The sequence below is a fragment of the Tachypleus tridentatus genome, chromosome 9 (assembly GCF_004210375.1).
Source record: "Tachypleus tridentatus isolate NWPU-2018 chromosome 9, ASM421037v1, whole genome shotgun sequence".
Lineage (NCBI taxonomy): Eukaryota > Metazoa > Arthropoda > Merostomata > Xiphosura > Limulidae > Tachypleus > Tachypleus tridentatus.
In genome coordinates this window covers 61,534,778-61,560,531 of record NC_134833.1, presented here as the reverse complement: position 1 = coordinate 61,560,531, position 25,754 = coordinate 61,534,778, and positions in this window count along the sequence as shown.

Sequence of the window (25,754 nt, the reverse complement as noted above, 5' to 3'; positions counted from 1 at the left end):
TGGAACATATGACGGCTTAAACCTTGGATCATCTGGTGCTCAAAGCTGATATGTCCCTCTTTGCATTTATTATTTCAGTATACCATAACCGTAGTGTAAGGATAGATTTTAAACCACTCAGTATCTTATTTTAGATAGGAATAATAATAGTAGAACTAAATTTCAACTCATTTTGGGAAAAATTTTTAAACACAATACTCATTTTATTGTTCAGTTCAAATCTATATAAAGAGCTTTTTGTGTCGTGGACACCGTAGGTATTGAAATGCAACAGATAGGCTCATACGTTAGTTATGAATTTTGCGCGAAATCATCATGGGGTTATTAGGTTAAGCCATCTCAAAGTTCAATGTTGTACACAAGACAAAAAATTTAGTCAACGCCCCACCACTACTGTCCATCAACTCGCTCACTGCTCTACTTGAATAACAAAATTTTACTGTGATTTTTATAATGCGATTTACTACTACATATTTATTTTTACGGATATAGAGCGCGAAATGTATATAATCGGATCTATAATCAGACACGTTAATACTTGGGCCACGCATGACCTCCAGCATTATCTTGACAGAATTTATTGTTGTTGTTGTGTAAAATGTTACAAAAAATTGTTTCCTTTTCCTAATGTACGTGTTCTTCCTCCTTCTTTGTGATCCAACTGGTAATGTTACATCCATAGTGAAACATACAAACATACGATCTCCGAGAACCTCCTTCTGGGAATCTTGGAGATACCACAGGAGGATGGAATAACCCCTTGCAATAAAGCAAACTTGCAATAATATACTATGCTAAACATAATTCGTAATTAATTTATGCTAGACAGTACACATTACATTAAGAAAATATCCATTAATCATAAAAAGGCGGGGACTTCACTGAGAAGCATGTGCCACTGTACACGAAATTGTAAAAGAGCCAATCCAACAGTTACAAAAAGCATATACAACTCACTCACACATTAATACAGTTATAATGTAATAGCAAATAACAAAGTTTGAAGAACTGAATTTTCTTAGTTAAAGTAATGAAAATCATGAATAATCTTACCTCTTTTTTTAAAAGCACAACAACATATATTTATAGAAATAATTTAGCCTGCGCTTTTGTGTAAATCTATGGACCGTTAGGCCTATAATAACAGAGATGCCAACCATTACGATTTGAGCGTAATCATTACGATTTTGGTGTATACATTACGACTATACGCTCATATAGACAAATACTACGACTTGTTGCAACTCTAAAATTATTATATATTATATATGCCTATACAATAAAGTGAAAAAAATTGTTCCCCCAGGGCTTGAAATGGGTGAAAAGAAAATTTCTAGTGAGATACAAATAAATTTTGATAATAAATAAAAGACATACTCCAAATGGCTACTTGCGATAATCATGTTTGTGCTTGAAATAATAAAAAAAAATATTTGTATCTCCGACGTCTACCAATAGTTTGAGTGCGGTGCTTCTCCATAATGGGTACGTGGGGCAATCCATAGGTATGTCAACAGTGTTTGTCAGCCAATCAGCGCTCACGTAGATGGGTATTTCTCGTTTTCTAAGCAGCATAGAAACACCAATACGATCGTACACAAGTTGGAAAAAAGAGGCCTTGTTCACGAAATTGTCTAGTTTCTGACAAATCTAAAAGGGCTAAAACTGTGAATGAAAAATTTAGGAAAGAATATAGTGCAAAATATCCGGTCATTGCATCTAAAGTCATGCGTTTTGTACAGTTTGTCACATCGATTTTTCTGTGGCGTATGGCGGGATAAACGATTGTTCCAGACATACAAAATCGGCATCTCACCAACAAAAGGCTGAGGAGAAGACAAAAACGATGCAGATAACGAATTTATGAGTAAGAATTCAGAATATGAAACCATAAATGAAGAAGTGATGTTCACGCAATTCGTCATTGCTCATAATTTACCCCTAGCTGTAGCCGATCATGCAGGACATCTATTCAGAAAAATGTTCCCAGACTCTGATATAGCGAAAACATATTGCTGTGCTAGAACCAAAACTACAGCCATTGTACAAATGTTGGGTTGTAAAGATGACAAGTTGATTTCAAGCATACTTACTAACACTGTTTACAGTTTAGCCACAGATGGATCCACAAACATGGATGACTCAAAACTGTATCCAGTGGTTGCACGATATCTTGACCCATTGCTTGGAAAAATTCTTTGTTCTCTGCTGACAATGGTTGAATGGAAAAAAGCTTCAACGGGAGAGAATATTTTCAAGCTTTTTTTTTTTACCACAAACTGACAAAGAGGAAAATTCCATGGGAAAACTGTCTTAGTTTTTCTTCAGACAATGCCTCGATTATGTCTGGTATAGGTAAAGGTGTGATGGGACACATCTTAAGACCAGAGCCTAGCATTTACTTCATGGACTGTGCCTGTCATCTCATGAATATTGCTGCCCAGAAAGGTTCCAGAGAACTGCCCTGCCCAGTTTCTAATATATTGATAGATATCTACTATTTTCTGGACAAAAGTGCTAGCAGAAAACAACATTTCAAAGAGTTTCAAGGATTGTATGACAAAGAAACAAGAATAATTCTACAACTTGTTAACACAAGATGGCTATCACTTGGGGTGTGCTTCAACAGAATATTGGACATGTGGAAGCCATTGAAGAAGTATTTTCACTGTGAAAAGAAAAAAAATTAGATTCAAAAGGATCTAAACGTGCAGCTTAGTCAGGCAGCAGAACTTTAACAGTCTGGATATCCCCTCAGTCACACAGGGACACAGTCAAGACATCCTCTCAGCCACACAGGGACACAAGACAACAGTCTTCAAAAGCAGACAAAGAAACATTTGATATAACTCAATATATGTTTAAGCAGTCTGACCTTGAACTAAAGAAGAGACAATCAATGAAAAAAGAGAAGAAAACGAAAGCTAGCAAGGATGTAACCAAGAAAAGTTATGCGCAGAGCAAGTTAGATAAGTTAACAGTTTTCTTGGACCACAAAATGAACTTGTTATTTTGTATTTGTCTTCAATCCGCAATTCCACTATTTGAGCAAGCCAATTTGATATTGCAAAGAGAAGAAACTTTCATACAGATTATGCATAGAACTCTGATTACACAAGTTAAAAATATACTTGTCAGATTCATCAAGCCAGAATATCTTTAAGGCAACATCACTGAACTTGACTATAACAATGAATCCTTACACAAATCTGATGAGGCAGTTTCTATTGGAAATGCTGCCAAGGAATACATTGTTAAATATTCACGCAGAGGTTGCTGATCCAAAACTGAAAGTCAGCAAAGATTTCTCTTCTCTACGCTTCTTACAGATAGGTATCCTGTCCTTGTCAATGTACATGAGCATGACACTATTGACAAGTTGGAAGGACAATATTTGAACTATCAAATTGATTCTTTCTCAGAAACTGTCCTTCAGTTGAATGTTGAGAAGTTTTGGGTTCATCTATCTACAGTTAAGGATGGAAATGGCAACCAGAAGTATGACATTCTGTGTAGGGTTATGCTTGGAATTCTTACAATCTTCCATTCTAATGCTGACAATGAAATGGTATTTAGTTTAGTGACTGAAAACAAAAGCAAGTTCAGACCAAACTAGAGCACCTCATTTATGAACAGTATTATAACACACAAATTATGTGTGTAGTCAAATGGACAATGTTGTTATAACTCCCAATCATCCAGAGACATTCTCACAAAAGCAAAGGCTGCAACAGCTGCAAAACTATTACAATAAGTGTCTTAAATATGATATAAATTAGTTCTCACACAAAGGCTTTTTCTGCTTACTGTTTGTGCATGTTCAAAGTTGTTTTACCAGTATGTTTGTTACTCTAAACTAAATAAAAGACATAATTTCAAAAGAATGTTTTTAAATTTATTTATTAAATACTCAAAACATAGTCATAAATGAGCAATATATAGCAGTAATAAATAATAATAGTTATAATAATAATATAATAATAAACAGCATAGAGACATTGGTCAGGCCTAGTAGCCGCAAAGACAAAGGGCTCTGTCTTGAAATAGTTGGCATCTCTGTAATAATCATTGCTTCACAAGCCTATAATATAACAAAGCTACTACTTCGTGATGACGAGAAAACCCACTTGTAGAAAAAGATATATGAGTAAAACCTGCTGGTATGATTTGAGAAAGTTTTTTATGTAGAGGAGAGAACAACGTTTTGACCTTCTTCGGTCATCGTCAGGTTCACAAAGAAAGAAAGATGTAACTCACCGATACCTGACAACATGTTTGAAGGGGTTGTGTAATTGGGTGTAGGAATGAAGAGGACGTGCTTAGATGTTTGATTATATTCATTAATATAGGTATAAGGGTGTTTCTTTCTATTGGTTTAATTTGGGCTTGAGTTGTTGAATAAGTAATGCTTCTTTAATTTTGCCTTTGTTTCTTTATTTAATATTTGGGTGTTTTTTATAGTTATGTTGTGTTTATTTGACTTGCAGTGTTCGAAAACGTGTGAAGGTTTATGCTAGTACAACGGAAAGTATACGGATTTACAATGCTAAAATTAGGAGTTCGATTCCCCTCGGTGGACTCAGAAGATAGCCCGATATGGCTTTGTTATAAGAAAACACTCACGCATTATAATCACGTATTGGCAATCGTTTGTTGGTATTTTCATTAACAAATCCATTCAACCATCTCTTGGCCCAGCATGGCCAAGAGGTTAAGGCACTCGACACCTGAGCTAAAGGTCACAGGTTCGAATCCCCATCACATCAGACATGTTCGTCCTTTCAGTCGTGGGGTCCTTATAATATGCGGTCAATTTCACTATTCGTTGGTAAGAGAGTAGCCGAATAGTTGACGGAGGGTGGTGATGACTAGCTGCCTGCCTTCCTACTATTAAATTAGGGACGGCTAGCGCAGATAGCTCTGGTGTAGGTTTGCGCGAAATTACAAACAAACAAACAACCATGTCTATTTGTTAGTTGCTACAACTTGTACACTCTCGATATGCTTAGCTTACGTGAGACAGCAACTACATTCCTGTAATCACTATGCAGTTCCATATTCTGCATATGTATATGCACAATTAAGCTTATTTTATAATAAGTAGAGCTAAAACTGTCCTGAATAATACGTTTGTCTATTACAATAAAGTCTTTTCATATTCTTATTAATGACATTTAAAGGGAGAGGTCCTTTAGACTAGGTTCGTCACATGTAATAAAGCTGTACAGTTGCCTGAAGGGGGTTTCTTGCAGGTTTCTGAAAGTTTTCCACGTGATATTTTAATGGTTGTGTAAGAATGTTTTGTTTGTTTATCCTTGAAACCCATAAGTCTTTTTTAGTACATAATTTATTTTATTTTGTTCGTGAATTTGTGTTTCTGTTACGTGTAGTTACCGTAGGCTGGAATATTTTATTATTCAACACAAATGTTAATGTTTTGGTACTTCAGCTCCTGTCCATTGTTTGTAAACATACAGTAGCCATGATCAGAAAAAGTACTTTAGCATTTTTGAAAGCGTGTGTAATTTTGAAAACACCCTAATGTTCTTGTGACATTTTGACATCAATCTATTTGTGATAAAATGTAAAGAAGGTTGTAATTATTTAAATGTATTGCCACCGTTTTATTTATTATTATTTCAGAAACGCTCTGAATTAACTACTTCAAAGCTGTAGCTTCATTTTCGAATCCCATCATCGAAAATGTTCGCCTTTGTAAACGTGTCGGTGTTGCAATTTTAATATTAATCCCAATATTTAGTGACAAAGAGTACATTGGAGATAGCGGTGTTCACTAGCTGGTTTCCCTGTATTGTATCACAAACACTCTCGGTTCACGGAGTCTGTTTCAAATATTCATTAACGTCGACCTAGGGAAAACTATCAGTTACGTTTATTAAATAGTTAGGTCTAAACAACTTAATAAGCATTTCTGTCTCAATAACTTGATTTGAAAGAATATTACATGAAGAAAGTTTGTTTGTTTAGTTTTTGAATTTCGCGCAAAGCTTCAAGAGGACTATCTGCGCTAGCCGTTCCTAATTTAGCAGTGTAAAACTAAGAGGACGGCAGCTAGTCATCACCACCCACCGACATCTCTTTGGCTATTCTTTTACTTACGAATAGTGGGATTGGCTGTCACTTTATAAAGCCCTACGAATGACAGGGCGAACATGTTTGGCGAAAGAAGAATTCGAGCTATCAACCCTCAGATTACGAATCGGGGTCCATAACCCACCTGGCTATCCCGGACGAAATTGAAAGTGAAAACAATATTTTTAAATAACAACAATTACTCATTGGATGCGTGCGCCTGTGGGAACTGGAGAGTTTCTCAAACTTTAGAAACAGATTGGAAACCCCCACCCTCATTTCCTATTCCACCTCGATTTTCGCGCTTCACTTGCTTTTCATCACAGCAACCGCAAAAATTCCAGCTTCGCAGAGATATGACGATGTAAATGGTATTAGGATTCGCTGAGCTTTAGTACTTGGATCGGGAGTCTTCGATCCATGCAAACTTCTTCATATCTTTTGGAAAGTAATTTTCAAACCAGTCACTGAGCTGTGTTAAGTACTCCCCAAAAACAGATTTTAGTTCGTCAGTCAAGTCTACTTTATTGGGTGTAACAAACTCCTGTAACAAAGAGAAACAGTCTTTGCCACCATCTTCATTCATTTTGCTTCTCTATAGTAGTAACTTTTTCTGAAGACTGAAACCTTATCTGTGTGTTTCAGAATGTGCATGTTAATTCCCTGCAGAGAAAAATTGAATGCATGCAGTTTTTAGAAGATATCTCACAGGTATGCTAATTTTGACAAAAATCATTGTTCATGAAGTATTCAGCACTTTTGTGTTCTTCTTCTTCGAGGTAACAGTAAAGTTCGGGTCGTAAATCGAACACACGGGACAGTGTATTCCGACAAAGGAGCCATTATACAGTAGTACAAGAAAAATGTGTTCTCAGATCCCGTATCGTCTCACAGTTTTCAAAAAGATCCTTTTTTGTGGTCAATTTTTTGTAAATTCACCACTTTCAACACACTTTCCAGGACTAGATTTAATGGAGGACTGAGGTGCTTTGACGCAAGGGCTTCCCTGTGGATTTTCCATTGGGTCAACAGTGCATCTAGAGTTTTGCTTCGTGTGAGTACCTGTAATCCTCCATAACAGCTGGACATAGAGCGACCACCATCGGTACAGATGCCATCGCACTTACTCCAGTCTAAGTTGTTTTTCTACATAAAAGTGTCACGAATCTTAAACAAGTCTTGAGTCTTTGTACCTTCAGTGATACTTTTACAAAAGAAAAAGTCTTCCACAACTTTGTCACCATCCACGAACCGTGTGAAAGAAATCAGATGAACATCCTTTCCACTATTCATTGCCTCATCTAGCTGTTACCCAAATTCTTTCTCTGTAATTGTTTAAATTACCTGATCGTTGAGGTTTTTGGCCATGTGTTGGATTCTACGACTGATAGTATTGTTGGATAAAGATACCTTAAAAAGCATTCTTCCTGCAGATTCATGAACAATAATATTCATCAAATTCACTGCAGCTGGTAAAATCAGTTCTTCTGCGATGATATGAGAGTTTTTATATTTCGCGACTCTATATGCCACTATGTAGGATGCTAGCAAAGCATTGCTTGGTATTGATACTTGCTTAAAAAAATGTACCTTTATGTTTTTTCAGTTTTGAACATTTTGGTGAAATAACCACGGGATTTACTAGCCATGTTAAAATGGTTAGTCTCTAAGTGGCCTTTTAGTTCACTTGGAAGCATACACTCTGAAGCCCAAACGTTTAGACATAATACACTCTCCCAATATTGTCTGTTCCTGAACATGGCGACTAGTCTGTGGTTCGTCATCCCTTTTTTCACTCCTACACTTCTGATTAATGTTTAAAAAATTCCATTTTATAAACAAGGACAAAAATCAACAAAATAATTCACTGAACTTCGCTAGACTATTCAGACACTTGATCACAACACCATTTAGTTATTTCAATTACTGACGGACTCGTACAGTGGACAGGTATTTATATACAAAATCTGAGAAAGAAGAAAGTTTCTTTGTTTTGTGGTTCATTGATATACTTTGATAATGTAATTAGTTATTTATATTTATAATGTGACTCTATGAAAAGTTCTAACAAAATCAAAGTTAGTTTAATAATGATTCAATACGTCGTTAATTTTCTCTTTATTTCTCAAAAACTTCAGATACATTGATGTTGATTTTAATTTAATATAATATCATAATAATCCTCAAAACATCAAATACTTAATTAAATATTTAATTTTATCTCTTCATGCATTTTTAATCATAACTAAACAAGTGTTGAAACTCTAATTGTAGTAAGTTGATTTCATTTGAAGTAATTTATTTTTATGGTTTGATAATAAGTTCCTGATTTTTAAACGATAGAATAATGATAAAACAGCAACATAACAACACCTATCACACACATTGATTATTACTTTCTTATTGAGCATCTACAACCCCAAAATAGGGAGTGTACTTTATGTATATGACATAACACAATAAATGTCATACAACATAGAAATGTAGTCTAACAACCGTTGATATTTTGTTATATGTAGATATAATAAGTTACACCTTTCTTTTAATCGATGATAATAGAAGGCCACATCATGCTTCACTGGGTAACATCTTCTTGTAAGAATAAAATATGTAAGGAATGGGCTTAACAAGTGGGTCATCACACATGAATCAGTCTGTCTGTCTTGGACGATTTTAACAATACATGCTTCACCTTCAACTCATTGCTAAACCGGAATCAGTTTAATGGAGGGGTTGATTACATTTTCATAGCACTTCATTTATTCATTCAATTAATCACGGCATACATGGATTAAAGACTTGCATTAGTTTTGTTGATAAAAGTTTGTACATCGGTCATTAGGCTGATCAATCTTTAGTACCAAAGAGCATCTTTGAATATTCGTTTCAGTGCTATAAATGTGTAATATCAGATCACAAGGTTTGTCGGATGATATTTGTTTTCAATAAAAGTTGACCTTATATCTTTGTTAGTTTCTCATTACAGTTAGAAAACGGAATGCTCAGATTATCTCTTAACTGTTTTAAGCAATTTATAAAGTAACATGGAAATAAATATTACAATTAAAAGATCAGAATTTTAAGTGCTGTCCCAAATTGACAGCGAACTATAGAATTTACACTGATTATTTTATCATCAACAATAAATGTGAATGATATATAATCTAATTTTTAATAGTGAACAGGAAACAACAATAAATTTAAGTAACCTTAGAAGATTCTAAATCTAGATGACAGATTATATTGTTCTGTTAGTTCAATTTTTATAATCATTATTAAAGAATCCTTTAGGTGCATTCTATATATATATGAGAAACATCCAGGTCAGAGACACAACCACTCCAACATTAGAAATACGAAAGACCAACTGTGAAAGATTTTATTTGTTGTACAAAGCTGCACGATGGGCTCTTTGTAATCTGTCCATCATGAGTATCTGAGCTCGAATTCAACTTTATAAGCCCTCAAATAAAGTACTGAGCTACAAGAGGAGTAAAATCCATGTATTTTATTATTTTATTCATATAATTAAAGAGCATGATTCTTATATCAACACAAAATTAGCTTAAAACCAGTTAAACTTCCAATCTGACCTTGTAAAATTTGTAATAAGTTGCAATATTTTACCACTAATGTTGAAATACTGATAAAAGTTAATAGTCAATGAATTTAATAAAAAAACTTTAAATAAAATTATTAAACTATTCAGTAAGAAATATAAGAATGTATTAAATAAATATAAAGAAATAAAATTAAACAAATTTACTTAAAATTTCTACAAACTATCTTTAACTATGAATAAGGTCATTTAACAACTTGCCACTACTTTATGCAGATGTACACCATCCTGCATTTAAAGGCTTGTTTAGAGCGTAATTGGTACAATAAAATAAATATACTAATGGTGGTTTCGAGCTATACCAGTTTATTTAGATGATTGGTTGTGATGCTTCATACAAGCGGAATTTGTCTACTGTGCCATCAATTCTTGCATTTCTATCATAATGGGGGCTGGAATGCTCGCTTCAAAAGGTATGTTTAATCTTACTTACCCCAAAATCGTAGAACCGTATTTCCTATTTTATTATTTTTATTTAAATTAATATTTCTTCTTTACTTTGGTGAGTGGTCACCTTTCCACAACTACTTGATGTTGTGGGCTTCAGCACCCACATCTCTCTCTCCTTATTTAAATTTCTATATTTTTTGCTACTATTTTATTTCTTGTGTGAGACTAGCGAATGGAGGGTAAACTGACGGACGGTGCATCCCCACAGCAATGTGTGTTCTAATTCTTCAGTCACCTCCATAAAGTAGGATACATTTTATAATCCGGCATGATAGTTTGTACCCTAGTATCTTTTCAGTTAGTGCATTGTTTTTGTTTAGTATATTTTCGTTTTGTATTTTTTAACTTATAACAAATTTGTATAATTATTAAGAGGTTTGGATTTGTTATTTCTACGACCGTCCTTTCTTGTGATTTTGTTTGCTTAACTTTGTTTTTACTAATATATATATATGATAATTTCCTCAAATATACATTATAGAGCAGATGTGATAAAATTATTCTGAGAAACAAATAGTGATGAATTTTCATTAACAAAAACAAAATGCAATTTCTTTGTGGAAATATTGATGGCTCAATATTGAAGTGAGATTTTCAGTGTTAAGCATTTTGAAACTATGAAATTCATCGAAGTTACTGTAATTGTTAACACTTATTATACGTTATACTTTCTAAAGTCAACAAAACATTATTTTTCCTAACATATTTCAATGATTAAGAACTTCGTTTCTTTATAAGAAAAGGAGTAATTAAACTGAAGAGGATAACAGAGTGCAGCATTCCACCTTGTAGCTCTGTATTCAAAACAACAAAGTTTTAGAATCTATTGTGCAATGTGTTCTTTCTTTGTTTTGTAGTTATTACTATATTATATGCTGTAATAAAACTTGATTATTCTAATGTTCTGTGTTTCTCAAATTTCTATTGAATACAAATATGAATCCAAATAAACGTTTTACAATTATTTTTCCTATTTTCCAATAGAGTTTTTTTAAAAATTAATATTTATTTCTATTTATTTCTACATTTTAAATTAAAACACTTTGAAGAACATGTGCGAACTAATTTGTCTTGATAGTAAAAGACTGTTTGATTTAGATATTATTGCTTTTGTTTGTCTTATAAAGGAATATTTTATGTGTTTCTAATTCATTGTCACCGAGAATTAATAAGTGGACGATTTGGTAATTAATATATAAATAGTTTGAAATGAGCGGGAAACAGTAGCTAGACAAGAATAGAATAAAAATACAGTTAAATATCATAACAAGGAAAGACTTAACGATTAATAGAGGTCTAATTATAAAAATGTTAGAGGCAAACTCACAGTAGAAGAAACATATAAGAAGGATAGTTTATATTGTCAAAGAGAAATAATTCCACAGTAATTGAACTAGCCTCAAAGGAAATTGACAAATCAGCAGACGCTTCTCAGAAATACAGAAGAACAAAAGGGAGCAGACGAATTTAAGCCATGAGAAAAACACACAGCCGTGATAACTCGACGATAAAGTAAGTGAAATAAATTTGGGTAGTTTGGCGATAGTTATAGAGAAGATAGTTAGGTTTGTCAACTGAAATTATGAAGTTACTGAATAGGCCTAAGTGTATGTGTATAGTGTTTATAATATGCTTATAATCGCTATAGTACGAATAATTAGTTGTACATTTGTTTAACTTGTTCTGATTCATATAATATTTTGAACACAAGCGAACTGTTTGCTGTTCGTTTATCGCTGAATTTAACGTCCACAATTTACAAACACCTCTGTAGGGGAACTTAACCTCCATGAAGAACACAGTATATATTTGTACTATTAAGACGTATGAGTAAAAGTGTTTTTAAACTAAAAAAATAACTAAATTTTAAATTCCGACGTAACTTATTTTATTTTTAATGTCTTTTCAATCAGTATTAACAATGTTCATTTCAAATTTGATCATGCCAAATGCTGACATAGTTTGCGTTTACTAAATTATACTTTTGTATTTGAATTTTTACGATCTGAGGTTTGAGTATTGCATATTGTGTTAATATTAAGTTGTTTATGTTTTTATCGGAACTTGAATCTGAGCATAATTTATAAAGTTGTAAATTCATCTTCGTTTCAGTTGTTACATAAATGTTTCTACAATTTTCTAACAATGAGGTAGTTTTTCAGTAAATAACATGTAAATACCTGTATAGTTTTAATTCTTTATCCCGGTGGATTAGCTGCAAGTGTACAGACATTGAATGCTATAATACGGGATTCGATTGATAGATATGTGTTGCCCCTCATTGGCTCAACGATATGTCTACGGACTTACAACACTAAAAACCGGCTTTCGATACCCGTGGTGGGCAGAGCACAGATAGCCCAGTGTGTATCTTTGTACTTAATACAAAACAAGAGCTGTGTGTTAAAATCAGTAACATCCAGAAGAAAAAAAAAACATTTACTTTTATATAAAAATGATGTTCTAATAATTATTTTAAAAATAATAACATTATGAAGATAAAATATTTATTTTATTAAGTATTGTACTAATCACTATGTCAGAAATTTTCACTCGTTTATAATATAAATCGGTGTAAAACGAACCTTTTCCAAATACAGATCATGATCATAATTCTGAATGAATTATGTAATTGCAATTAGCTTAATTGTTTTATTTACTTTTTGTTTGTATTTCAAAAACTTCTGCGCATTAAAGTTAAACCTTTAACTATTTTATCTGACATGTCAAGATTTCGTATTAAAATTCTTTCTTTCCTGTCTTTATTCAGTTCTTGACTGTCACTTGTTTTTTTCTATTCACTTTCATCAATAAAAGTGAGTTCACTTTTTAACGTTTCATGCAACAATTTTCTGCTAATAATAAATATTCAGCATAACACACTTTTATCTTCATTATTTATCATCTCATCATTTCGTAGTTTCACACCTTAGTTTTTTATTTAGCTTTGTACTTAACAACAACCAAACACTCTTTTAAAACACGTAACCTAATTTATAGTCATGATTCGTTTCTGTATGGTGAAAGTTTTTAAAAGAATAAAAATGTTGTAAGTGCGAATTACAAACTCATTTACATATATATATACATTTGTAATTTTCAGGTATTTTTGTTTAAAGTGAGTATTGGATTCATTGAAATGTTCTGTATCGGAATAATTCGGAATTTTTTTTAAGTCATACAAAAGAAAGACTGGAATTTCTTTCTTTAAATAAAATACTGATAAAAACCAGAACATACACTTAAATAAAGAATTTATTTGATCAAAAAAAGTTAAAAACATATTTAATAAATCACTACAAGCTCAATAATTTGATATTTACTTAATGAAAGTTTGACTATCTAGTTAAAGGTATGAGAAAGTTAAACAAATACAATGAAGAAGGAAGCCTGGACAGATTCAATTTATATTGTGGGTAATGTATAAATGCTGGTCCTCATCAGGTGTTTAGTAATCCTTTGAGGTTGTAAGTATTAATGATATTGTAATAATTGATTATTAATATCAATGCACTTGAAACATAACTAGTAATATTTCATTATGTATTGCCGTCAAATTATGTGATGACAAAAACGTACCCAATGTCTTAAAATATGGACAAAACATTGTTTTTCTGGTATTACATAAACTGATATATCTTACAATGATAGCCATGAAAAAGAAAACTTACAATATATATCCTGCAGGAAGATTATATTTCCTTGCTGGATAAAACAAGATTTATTTATATTCAAATTTTATTTTATTATTTTCAGCCGATTAAAGATTTTGTATGTGATTTTGTTAATAGTGCTTTAGTAATACCGTATTTCATTCTTTATATGCGTGTGTGTTAATGAAAATAATTTCATTTTAATGAAGTTAAATAAAAATAAGAAATCATGAGAATGCACTGCATTAAAAATAGCAACTCCAAACCTTTGTCTAAAACATAAAACGCTGTATCAACTTAAGAGATCCCTAACTACAAGCTACAATGTACTCTGGGGTATTTTCAGTTAATTCAACATTTTTAATTATTTTTTGAGTGAAAATTACAAATTATATATATACGTAATCCTAAATGTATAGGAAGTATACACGACACATTTGTGTTTGTGCAGCTCAATTATTCCTTTTCTTGGGTAAAACAAAGTTCCTAATCAATTCAGTAAGTTAGATAGAAACTACTTTTTATTGACTTTTAAAATATAATATTTCAAAGGATTTAGTAACTACATTACCTTAGAAATAATTTACTTAAATATAAATACTTCTTACAAGTTCTTGGTAAAATCACTCTATCTTGCAAACATTTAATTCATTAAAATCAAGTAATAGAGCGATTAACAGCTGAGTTGCATATTTCTATAGGGTACAAAAATCTTTGTGATAAACTGGATTTCAGTACGTGTATCGAAGTTAAAACAACGGTATAAATAAGTGTAATGATGACATAATAGTAAGAGATACGCATTATTATTGCCCTTGTAAACAGCTGTTATATAACAAATAATAGTCAAATGAATCCACAATTTTTTTGTGTGATACTTCCTTTCTAATTTGTAATTGTTTTATATATATATATATATTTATACATACATGAGTGTATGCGTATGTACGTTTATTAGACTTACAAAATAGAAAACAGTTAATTATTTTTTATTTTTAAAATGTGAAGGGCTTGGAAAAGGGTAAACATGTTTTGTAGTTTAAATAGTTCGCAAATAGTATTATAACTAGTTTATAGGAAGAGACAAGAGGGTATTAACTTCGTTGTCGTTGTGGGAGAATGGTAAGTTGACGAATTTATAATGTTAAAATCTGAGGTTTGATTCGCCACGGTAGACACAACTGATAGCTCATTGTGGCTTTTCTGTAAAATAACCAGATTGACGATTTCACTAAATATCGCCATCTAGTGTTCAATGTGTTCTCTCTCTATATGTTTTTGTTATTACTATTTGGAAACTGTGTATAAGAATTTTTAAACGTTTTATATTTGTTTAATTTATGTACCGTATAACTCCTAGGATATGTTCAAATTTATAATTATGCTACATTATTATAAAAGAGAGAAACTTTAAAGGTTTCGTGTTCCATATTCTGTAATGTAAACAATTTTGTTACGAAACATGTATGAAGCAAGTTAGTTTAGTTAGTCTCAAGTAGAAGTCAATGTCACTGTTTAAACGGACATTATCAGTGTTTCTTTTCGTGGTCTTTGTTACAGTGTTGAAAATAAAGTAGGTTTCTATATTTTACTTTTAAACATCTTGAGTTTGAGATGTGCATGTTATACTACTATTAAGTTTTTCTCTACTTGAATCTGGAAATAATTTATAAAGCTATAATTTTTTCTCCGTTGATGTATGTTTAAACTGGATAACGTACAAGTACAATTGTAGTTTTTAGAAGTTTATTATTTTCTACCTAACAACACCGTTTCGTAAAGCCAATTCCCGGGTGCCTTACCGTAAAGCCTATTGACTTAAAAGCTCTATAATTGTGGATTCTCTTCCCCGCGATGGACGAGGGCAAATAGCGTAAAAAACAACAACCTCATGAAAGTTTGCTTTTTTTAATTTCACGCAATGCGACACGAGGGCGATCTGTACTAGCCGTAATTTAACAGTGTAAGAATAAAGGGAAGACAGCTTGTCAACTCTTCAGCTACCTTTCACCAAGGAATAGCATGATTGACTGTCACATTATAACGCCCCCACGGCTGAAAAGGCGAGCATGTTTGGCGTAACGAGGATTCGAACCTCCAACCCTCAGAATAAGAGTCGTTTGCCTTATCCGCCTGGTCATGCCGGGCATCTCATGAAGGAAGAAAATGTTGCATTAATCACTAGTTTGTTATTAGTAATTGTTATTTGTTTGTTTTTATAATAAAAACTTTAATGAAATAACAGAAAACTGATATATCAGAAATGATTTAAGTTTAAAATTTAATCATTATTTTTACTTTCAATTTAAATTTTATGCACTTCGTTCCAGGCTAGTTGATCCCGCACTACGTTATTATTTTGGTTTTATCACAGCAGTAATCACTGCACTTGCATCCACTCACCAAAATCGTAATTGACAAACAGAAATCGAAATATTCTATCTGGATAAATGCATGTTGGCCTTCATGACTCCTCCTGTCCCTCGCTGGAACAGAGGTAATTCTTAAGATTTATAACTTTCAAATGAATTGTTCAATTCCTATAAGAAAACATACGTACACTATTCCTATTTCGAGAAACGAATCGCACTTCAGATTTTGTATAGATTAGAAAGTGTACTGATTACATAAAGTTCGACCATCTAGCGATGTTTGTGGCCTATCCCTAAATACTAAATACAACCGTGCTTAGTGATAACCATATATTGTCGTAAATTTATATAATTTGGAAAGTAGAAGAATAACCAAAGCTGATGTTTACTATTTTGCGAAAACAGAATAAATATTAAAAAGATATAAATATATTAATTAATAATATAATTTACAATATATTTTTATTGCTATGTTATATTTTACTGAATATGAAAGTTGTTACATTTTTATATATGAATAATTAGTAAAAAGTATAACCGTTATATAACACTTTACGTTATTTGAAACTACAAACATTTTAAAATATTCTTACAGAAAATAATGATTTTACACTTTTCAGCACATAAGATGTTCAAGTCCAGAGATGGTTGCTTTATAAGATGGGAAATTCTCTTTTTATTTATCGTTCATTTATTACTCCTTCCTCGTTTAGTTTATTTATGAATTTTATTTCCATTAAAGTGCTAACTCACTGGTATTTTGAGTAAACATGTATTTCTGATGAAAGTAACATCCTCTTCAGCACATTTGACTTACAATCTGAGTATCGTGGTTTCGAACCCTCTGAAACATGCTCACACTTTCAGTCGTGGGAGAATTCTGATGTTATGCTCAAGCCCACTTTTCAGTAGGTGGTAGTAACTGGTTACTTTTCATTTGGTCTGTCACTGCTAAATTAGGAACAACTAGTGCAGTGAGCCCTCTTATATTTGCATGAAATTCAACACAAACCAATATACTAGCTTTCCTAGCGGTGATATAGATAGATAAGTTATGAATTTAGCAAATGATTTTGTTTTATTTTGTGTTTTTCAGTTTTCTGTTGTACGTTCCCTTTTTTATTTAACTCTGCATAAGCAAAACAGTAGATTTAAAAACATCATCTATGATATGTTAAACCTACTCGCTGGGGCTGTTACAAGTTGAAATGATGGAACATATTGTATTTTCTAATTTATGAATATTAGGAAACAAGTAATAATCTGCAGGTTTGAGTTAGTAACAATTAACCTTATAGATTCAAGAAGGCAGAAATTTAAATGTCAACTTTGTTTTACAGAATTATGATTATATCTTAATTAGACTATTATCAATGTGTATATGTAAAAATGTAATTTAAAAAATGAGATTTTTAATATAATACAGTTTGTTTGTTTTTGAATTTCGCACAAAGCTACTCGAGAGCTTTTTAGCTAATTTAGCAGTGTAAGACTAGGGGGAAGGCAGCTAGTCATCACCACCCACCGCCAACTCTTGGGCTACTCTTTTACCAACGAATAGTGGGATTGATAGTCACATTATAACGCCCTTACGGCTGAAAGGGCGAGCATGTTTGGCGCGACGGAAATGCCAACCCGCGACCCTCAGATTACGAGTCGCACGCCTTAATACGCTTGGCCATGCTGGGCCTTAATATCAAACAAGTTTTAATTTCAAAATAACATATAAATGATAACTTTTTACTGTTCTTAGTTTAAATGAGAGAAAATTGATATTTATCTCAAATATATTTATTTGTGTACAACTATTTGTGATTGATGTGTGAAATCCTAATATTTTCAGTGTTAGAAGTATCATTTTTATCTTAACTGTAATTTTTTAGAATAAACATAGTATGTTCAATTGTACTTTAGACTTAGGTGTACTTCAACCTACTAGTAAATTGAAACAGGACTAATAGGTTGCATTTATTTAATAAAACAGTTTAAAATTGGTTTGTTGTTTCTTGATATTTTAAATTCAGCTCATATTGTTATATCTTATACATAAGTTATAGATCAGGCAAAATTCATTTTGATATTAACACTACATATATTATTAGTTCAAATAAATTAAGATCTGTTTTTAAGTTCCATATAATTATAGATAAATGCTAGTTTGAAAACAAAGTAGTAGTCCAAAAATAATAATATTAATTCTTAACTTAATAGTAACATTACAGTGGTAACAACAGGCTACTGGTATTTGGTATGAAGTATTTATTTTGAAGCTCTAAGTATAAAGACAATGGTTGAGACTAGTGAGGGAATTAAGCATTCGTAGTTTGTTAGGTACAATCACTCAGTTTTATGTGGTAACTTGGGTCCGAAATGTAATTTTAAGGAAGCTGGTAATGAAAATGTGCAATTTTTTCATACAGAGTTGGTAGATTGGATGATTGTTTCTTTGTTTTTTGAATTTTGCATAAAGCTACCTATGTGCTCTCTATGCTAACCATCCCTAATTTAGCAGTGTAAAACCAGAGGTACGATAACTAGTCATTACCACCCACTTAGGCTACTCTTTCACCAAGAAATAGTAGTATTGATTGTGATATTATTGTCCCATGGCTGAAAGGGCTAGCATGATTAATGTACTGGGAATCTTAACTCACGATCTTCAAATTACTAGTCGAGCACTCCAACCACTTTGCCATACTGGGCCTAGAGTGGAGGAAAAGTTAGATACTATCTAAATTAATGTTAAAAGTCTGTAGGAAACAGCAGCAGGATTTGAGGAAGAACTTAAGCATTTACATACAAGGAACATATCGTCTAACCATGACATTCAGAAAGGTAAAAAGAATACTATTAGAGTTAAAAAGTAGCGATTTTAGTTATAATAAAGTTATTCTGTTGAGCAACAAATTTCAACTTTTGGCATCCTTAGATGAAGAACTATTAAACAGAATAAAAAAAAGGTCATAGAAGGATGTGGATGATAAAGAGGTTATAGTTATAGGTGATTCCTTAAAGCATGTGGAGAAAATAGTCTGTGGGGTAAATAAGGAGAATAAAATCAGATGATTCTACTAGAGATACAAATGGAGAATATAACTGACAGGATATATTTTTGTTCATTTTTGTATAACTTTACTATAAATACATGTATATCTTGATTCATGTGTTGTTTTATTCAGACCTCATGTAAACAGAAATATGAAAATTTGCTCGTTATTACATAGAAAATAGGTTAATTTCTAAATTTTATTATCCAGGTCACGAAAGCAATGTTTGAAGGGGTTAATGGCTATTTTCTGTACTCTTACAGCACAAGTGATTAAAAAACAACAAGTACTATCCAGGAACAACGTTTATGTTACATAGTATTATTTTCTCTCAATATGGTCATTTTAACCTTATCACATTTCCACTTTTTCTCCTGTCCACTTCCTTCTTCAATTCATTTGGTATCTTATTCTAGACTCTACATCTATGGCTGAGAAGTCACTGTTTCTATTGAGGTTCAACATCCTTTTACATGCTTCAAATACATCCATATCCGTTTTCCTTACAGAAGCGATTATTCTCTTTTTATCTTTGCTTTGCTACACATTGTTTACCAAAGGAACTGGTTCACTTGTTCTCGAATTGACCCCAAAATTGGGTGGCACGTGGAAAGGAATATAGTATATGTGTTTTCTTATAGCAGAACCACAACGAGTCATCTGCCGAGTCCACCGAGGGGAATCGAACCATTGATCATAGCATTATAAGGAATATAACACAGTTTCTCAACATTTTTTTCTTTTCATAAAATTATTATTATCCATATTTAGCAAATAAATTAACTACTCCTCTTGTCTATGTGTATCAATATATACATATAGTAATCGCAAATTCGAAATGAAACCTCATAGACAAGAGAAAAGAATTTCTTTTTTGGTATGTGGGCATATCTTGTGTTTTTCGTCCCACTTTTTAGTGATATAGATATTTTTATAAAATCACGTATATAGTTTTTATGCTTCAATTCATTGTTCTCTACAGCAGACACAAATATTCTGCCCAAAAGAATATTGCAGTGACGTCGCATATCCATCTCAGAATATCATAGACTATTTTATCGTTTCCTGGCTCATCAGAACATGTCTGTATGTTATATTCGCAACAAACTATCTGGACAGTATGTCCTGAGCTAGTAAATTTGTATAAGTTTGGACATCGAAAAATAATTCGAGTTTTTATTTTTCCTTTATTTTTGGTATATTAAATTCCAGAACCACAAATTTAGCTTTGCTATAAATTATTTTCATGAGAGATGGAAACTTCTCCATCTGTCATAAAGAACAATAGAAACGATAAAGAATAATATATGAAATAACAATCCAAACTTGTGTAAATTCACATAATACAAATCATATTGTTATGAAATTAAGAATACAGTATGTTATAATTTACTAAAGAAAACTAAACTTTTCGGGTTAACAATCTATTTATTAGCAACAATCATTTTTTTATTTTACTAGTTTTAGCTTTCATGTGTGCTATGATAGGCTCCTTGCATCTTAAGTATTACTTTGGCCATGGATACTATAACTGTCTTGTACGTATTCCTGTGTATTAGCCTGACCAACAAACAGTTGGACACGATTTGGAACAATGTAAGTTACAACTAGAATAATTGATTACAAATATGTCACTAATCCATATGAAAGGGATAGTACTCTGCACAGGTTTCATCTGTACATTGGATCATTTAGTAAAGGGAAGTAACTAGTGCATTGCTGCTTTCTATCATTGTAAATCAGTAATAGTTCAGAAAAACTTTAATGTTCTTGTTCCATTTAAAATCACTTAACATAGAAACTTAGCGTAAATGTATAATAGTTGATAGAGACCTAAGAATAAAGCTAAGAATTTAGATTTTATACATTAAAAAGGATGTTTGCGATTGTTGCCTGAGAAGGTAACCATGTATATATGTGTGTGCGTGTGTGTTTCAACATTTCACACTAAGTTATGGGTGTGATTGTAAAAAAATAAATAAAATTAAATAAGTTGGATCTAAGAATTGATTTTTATTTTTAAGTGCAGTGAAATTCCTAAAATAATCTCATTTAGTTAATTTCACAGTGTAAAATCAGTGAGTAATTTGAGATATATTTTTCATGCTAGCCTTAAATAAGTCATGATTTATTATTATTTATTAATAATATTTATTAATTTATTATATATCATTAATCTTTTTCTTTAAGGCTCTCTCCTTCAGTTCAACCGGTGTCAATTAAAAAGCATGATGTTGGTGTGAAAGTGTTTTATAGTCACTACAATTTTAAGAAAAAATGCTATTAGCCACTTTTAAGTTTTCACATTATATAACAAGACAATAAATTCTTCTTTGAAAGCAACAAAAGAAAACTTCATGTATATTACCTATGCCCCAACATCATTGTAATATCGTAACTTAATGTTTTTTGCTTCGTGTTAAAAGAAGGATATGAGATACATAGATTTGAATAAAGCTATATACATAAATCACCAAAACTTTTACTACTTTCTTAAATTAACAAAAAATTACAAGAAGCAACTGAACCAAATATTATTCGCAGACTTGTCACTGATATACCATGATAAGATAGTATTATTCAATGTTTAATATTTTCGTTTTAGTTATTATCAGCAATATTTTGTAAACTAAACATTTTTGTATTAAAAACAAATATATATTTTTAAAAGGGTCTTTTAACACGCATTTTAGAGAGACCCTGTATGTGCGAGAAAAGAAAAAAATGTGGCATTTACTGAAGATTTGAATGTAGAAAAACCTCAATAATTCCACAGTTACACATGTTTACATTTACGGGAGATATATGAACGATTACTTTATGGGATGAAAGGTACTTATGTGTTGTTGGGAGGGCCATTAAAAGCACTTGAGTGTATGAGAAATTTAAAACATATTAATACAATATTAAATATATACTGTTTATTTACAATAATTTAGGCTTGTTTTTCACATCAACAAAAACTTAATTAGAAAGCATTACTCTCATACACACTACACAAAACAAACAATTGCTTCTGGAGGCCAAAATTTTTGATAGCATTAAAGATGGATCTTGATCATGTATCAACTGTCTTCGCAAAACTTTAACAAATTATGACTCTAGATGATGATGCATAGTGCCTCGATGTTTCTTATTTTTCCACTTAGCTGATCCTCAGAACCTTTCGATCTCTTGTGTGTGGGTACCAATTTCCGGGTTGACGAAATTGTACTTGTGGTTAACCTTAAAGTGTTGAAATCCTGACTCCAGTAGAAGTTCCGAATTGTATGACGACCATGAGTCTGAGTACATTATTGATCCCTAAGCGATGTTGTTTTGTATAGCCTCCATTAGAGTAGAAGTAGTACGATCAAGAAATTGAACTATAAAGCATTGATTAGTTTGACGACAAATGCCTCCAAATATCCCTTGCAGTAGAAGTTGACGGCCGGCATTGTTCTTTCGTTTGGTAAAGAGGTTTTTGTCTGTCTCTACAATTAATTTATGGCCTCCAATTTTCTTCCCTTTAGTATGGACCCCTGTTCATTGTGAGGGGACCTCCCAGGGAAGATTCTGTTCTTTCAGTTTACCTCCTCTGGTATCTAAACGTCCACCCACGTGTTTGCCGTACGTAGTGACTCGTGAAGAGGAAGAGAGGGTCCTGGTGGTTAAGGGGTCCAACTCTAATGCACCACTTTCTTCACGTCCAATAGACGGGCAGCCTTGGGGTGGCCCCCTTGGGTCAACTGGCTAGTCCACTTGAGCTAGGGTCAACTAAGTACCAGTGGTGAATCTCCTCAACAGGTGTTGTGAGTATTATATCTGATGCTGGTGTTTCGGTATAGTGGTCACGAATCCCTGGCGTTACTGCAGTGTCTTTCTTTGGCATTCTAATGCATCCACTTGTAGGGCTCCATGGTGAGTGAGGTCAGTGAGTACTGAAATATTCGTTTTTTTTAATGGATCCTCGAGTATGGACAATAAACAAAAAGACGTGGTTGTAAACAGAACTGTTCTTTAATCCAATTTGCCTACACATAAATAAAAATAGCTACTTTTATACAATGTAACTGTAGAGGTTTACGTGCTAATCTGGATGACATCAAAACACTGATTGCTTCCTACCATCCTGTATGTCTTTCTTTAAGAAAACATTTCTGAAACCTGCCGATAAGTCACCTTTCGGCGGTTTTATTTCTTGGGAAATGCCAGACTGTGTGATGAATAAGTGAGGTAGCTTGGTGGGGTAGCTATCTGTGTTTCCTTGGGTCATACTAACACCGTTTGTTCTCTCTACTCGTCGCCTGCAGAGGTCTATGATCAGTCAGACCTTGATGCTCCCATTAAAAAGTTTCCATCTCCAGTTTTAATCGTGGGGGACTTTAATGGGCATCATTATCTCCGGGGAAGTGCCGATATTGATGAGAGGGGTTGCTTCATAGAGCGTATGCTCTCTTGATTACAATCTTTCTCTCTTCACTAGTTAATCTTATAGTTATTTTCATACGCCTAGTCAGTCTTGTACTCTATTTATTTCTTATTAATTTATTTTCCTTCCCTATTCTCCCACTTTTCATGGAGGGTTAACAGTAATCCACGAGGCAGTGATCATGTTCCTATAATATTGAGAGAGACTGGCGGTGGTCGTTGACACCCGAGCCACGTGCCCTGGTGGACGCTGGATCAAGTTAACTGGTCCTCTTTCACGACTCTGGCAGAGCCTGATCGTGCCATCGTCTGTAAGCCATCAGTAGACGACTGTGTGGCAGCAGTTACTGACTGTATTATACAGGCAGCTACTCAATGTGTTTCTAAAACCTCAACACGTTATTCACAATATCCTTGTTCATGGTAGAATCCTGCCAGCCACATGGCATAGAAGGCTCAAAACGGGCATTTAATACTTTTCTTAAGTATCCCACACTCTTGCACCACATCTCTTTCCAGCAGGCCTATGCACATGCTTGGTGAGTAAGACGTTAAAGCCAGAAGGAATCTTGGATTAATTTCACAATCAACATATCTTTTACCACGAATTCCAAAGTCATATGGGACAAGATTCGAAAGTTCAGTAGGCAACATAATACTGTCGTCTTCTCGATCTTGCTTTCTGATGGCCAAGAAGTATCTGATACCCAGAGCATCACTGATACTCTAAGTAAAAGCTTTTGCCGGGTGTCTAGCACTTATGCTTCTTCCTCCATCTTCTTAGTCATCAAGACTTCGACAGAGTGATCACCTCTTTCCTGATTGTCTCTATAACTCTAATTGTCCCTTTACATTGGTAGAACTCAAACTGGCCCTTCACTGGTCTGGCAGTACATCGGACAGACCTGATGATGTACACTATTACATGTAGCGCTATCTATCTCCTGCTTCTCTTGCTATTCTTCTTATTGTTTTAAACCAATTCTGGCAGGAGAATGTTTTACTGATTCTTGGTGTCAGACTATTGTCCTACCAAGTTTTCTCGAACTACAGTTCAATTGCTTTGATGAGCTGTCTTTGTAAGACCTTATAGAGGGTGGTTAATGTTCGTCTTCCCCTTGCCCACCCAGTGTGGATTCTGACGACAGCGCTCCACCATAGACCACCTGATTCGACTTGAAACGTCAATCAGAGAAGCCTTTCTAAAAAAACAACATCTTGTATCAATATTTTTGACATTAAAAACGTTTATTATACAACATCAAGGGATGGCATTTGCGAGACCTCCATATATATGGATTACGTGGCTACTTGTCCATTTTTATTAAACAAATTAATTGACAGAGGATTCCAAGCCGTGTGGGTTTAACACCTTCCCGTTATTTTCTATAGGAACTTGGTGTCCCTGAGGGCTGTGTTTTGAGTGTCACACTTTTCAGTTTTTCAGTATAAAGATTAATGCCATCACTGAACAATTCCCTCTTACTGTTTCAAATAGGCTCTATATAGACGACTTTCACATCTCATGTCAGTCGTCGAACATGAGGTATATTGAGCGACAGCAGTAGACTGCCCTCAATCGTTCACTGAAGTGGACCACAGAAAACGGCTTTAACTTCTCTCTTTCTAAAACCGTATAAATGCACTTTTCCCACCAAAAAGGTATTCACCTTGATCCTGAAATCTGCATCGGTGAAGTTGTGCTGTCTGTGGTCTTTGAGACAAAGTTCTTGGGGCTTTTTTTCCCATATGCTGACCTTTATACCACACCTCAAGCAGCTACGGGACAAATGTACAAGAGCACTGAACGTCCTCAGTGACCCCAATTCCACCACTTGAGGAGTAGATCGATGATCTGTGCTGAAGAAATATTGCACTCTTATACGATCGAAACTCGACTATGGATCACTGGTCTATGGCACTGCCAGGACCTCGGCCTTAAAGATACTGGACCTCATTCATCATCAAGAACTTCGGCTCTGCACTGGGGCTTTCTGTGCTTCTCCACTTCAGTGCTTATACACAAAGTATCATGAACTTTTTTTGCACCTTCGCCATTTGCAATTTTCTTTACTATATGCTTTAAACCTTCGTTCCTTACCAAAGCATC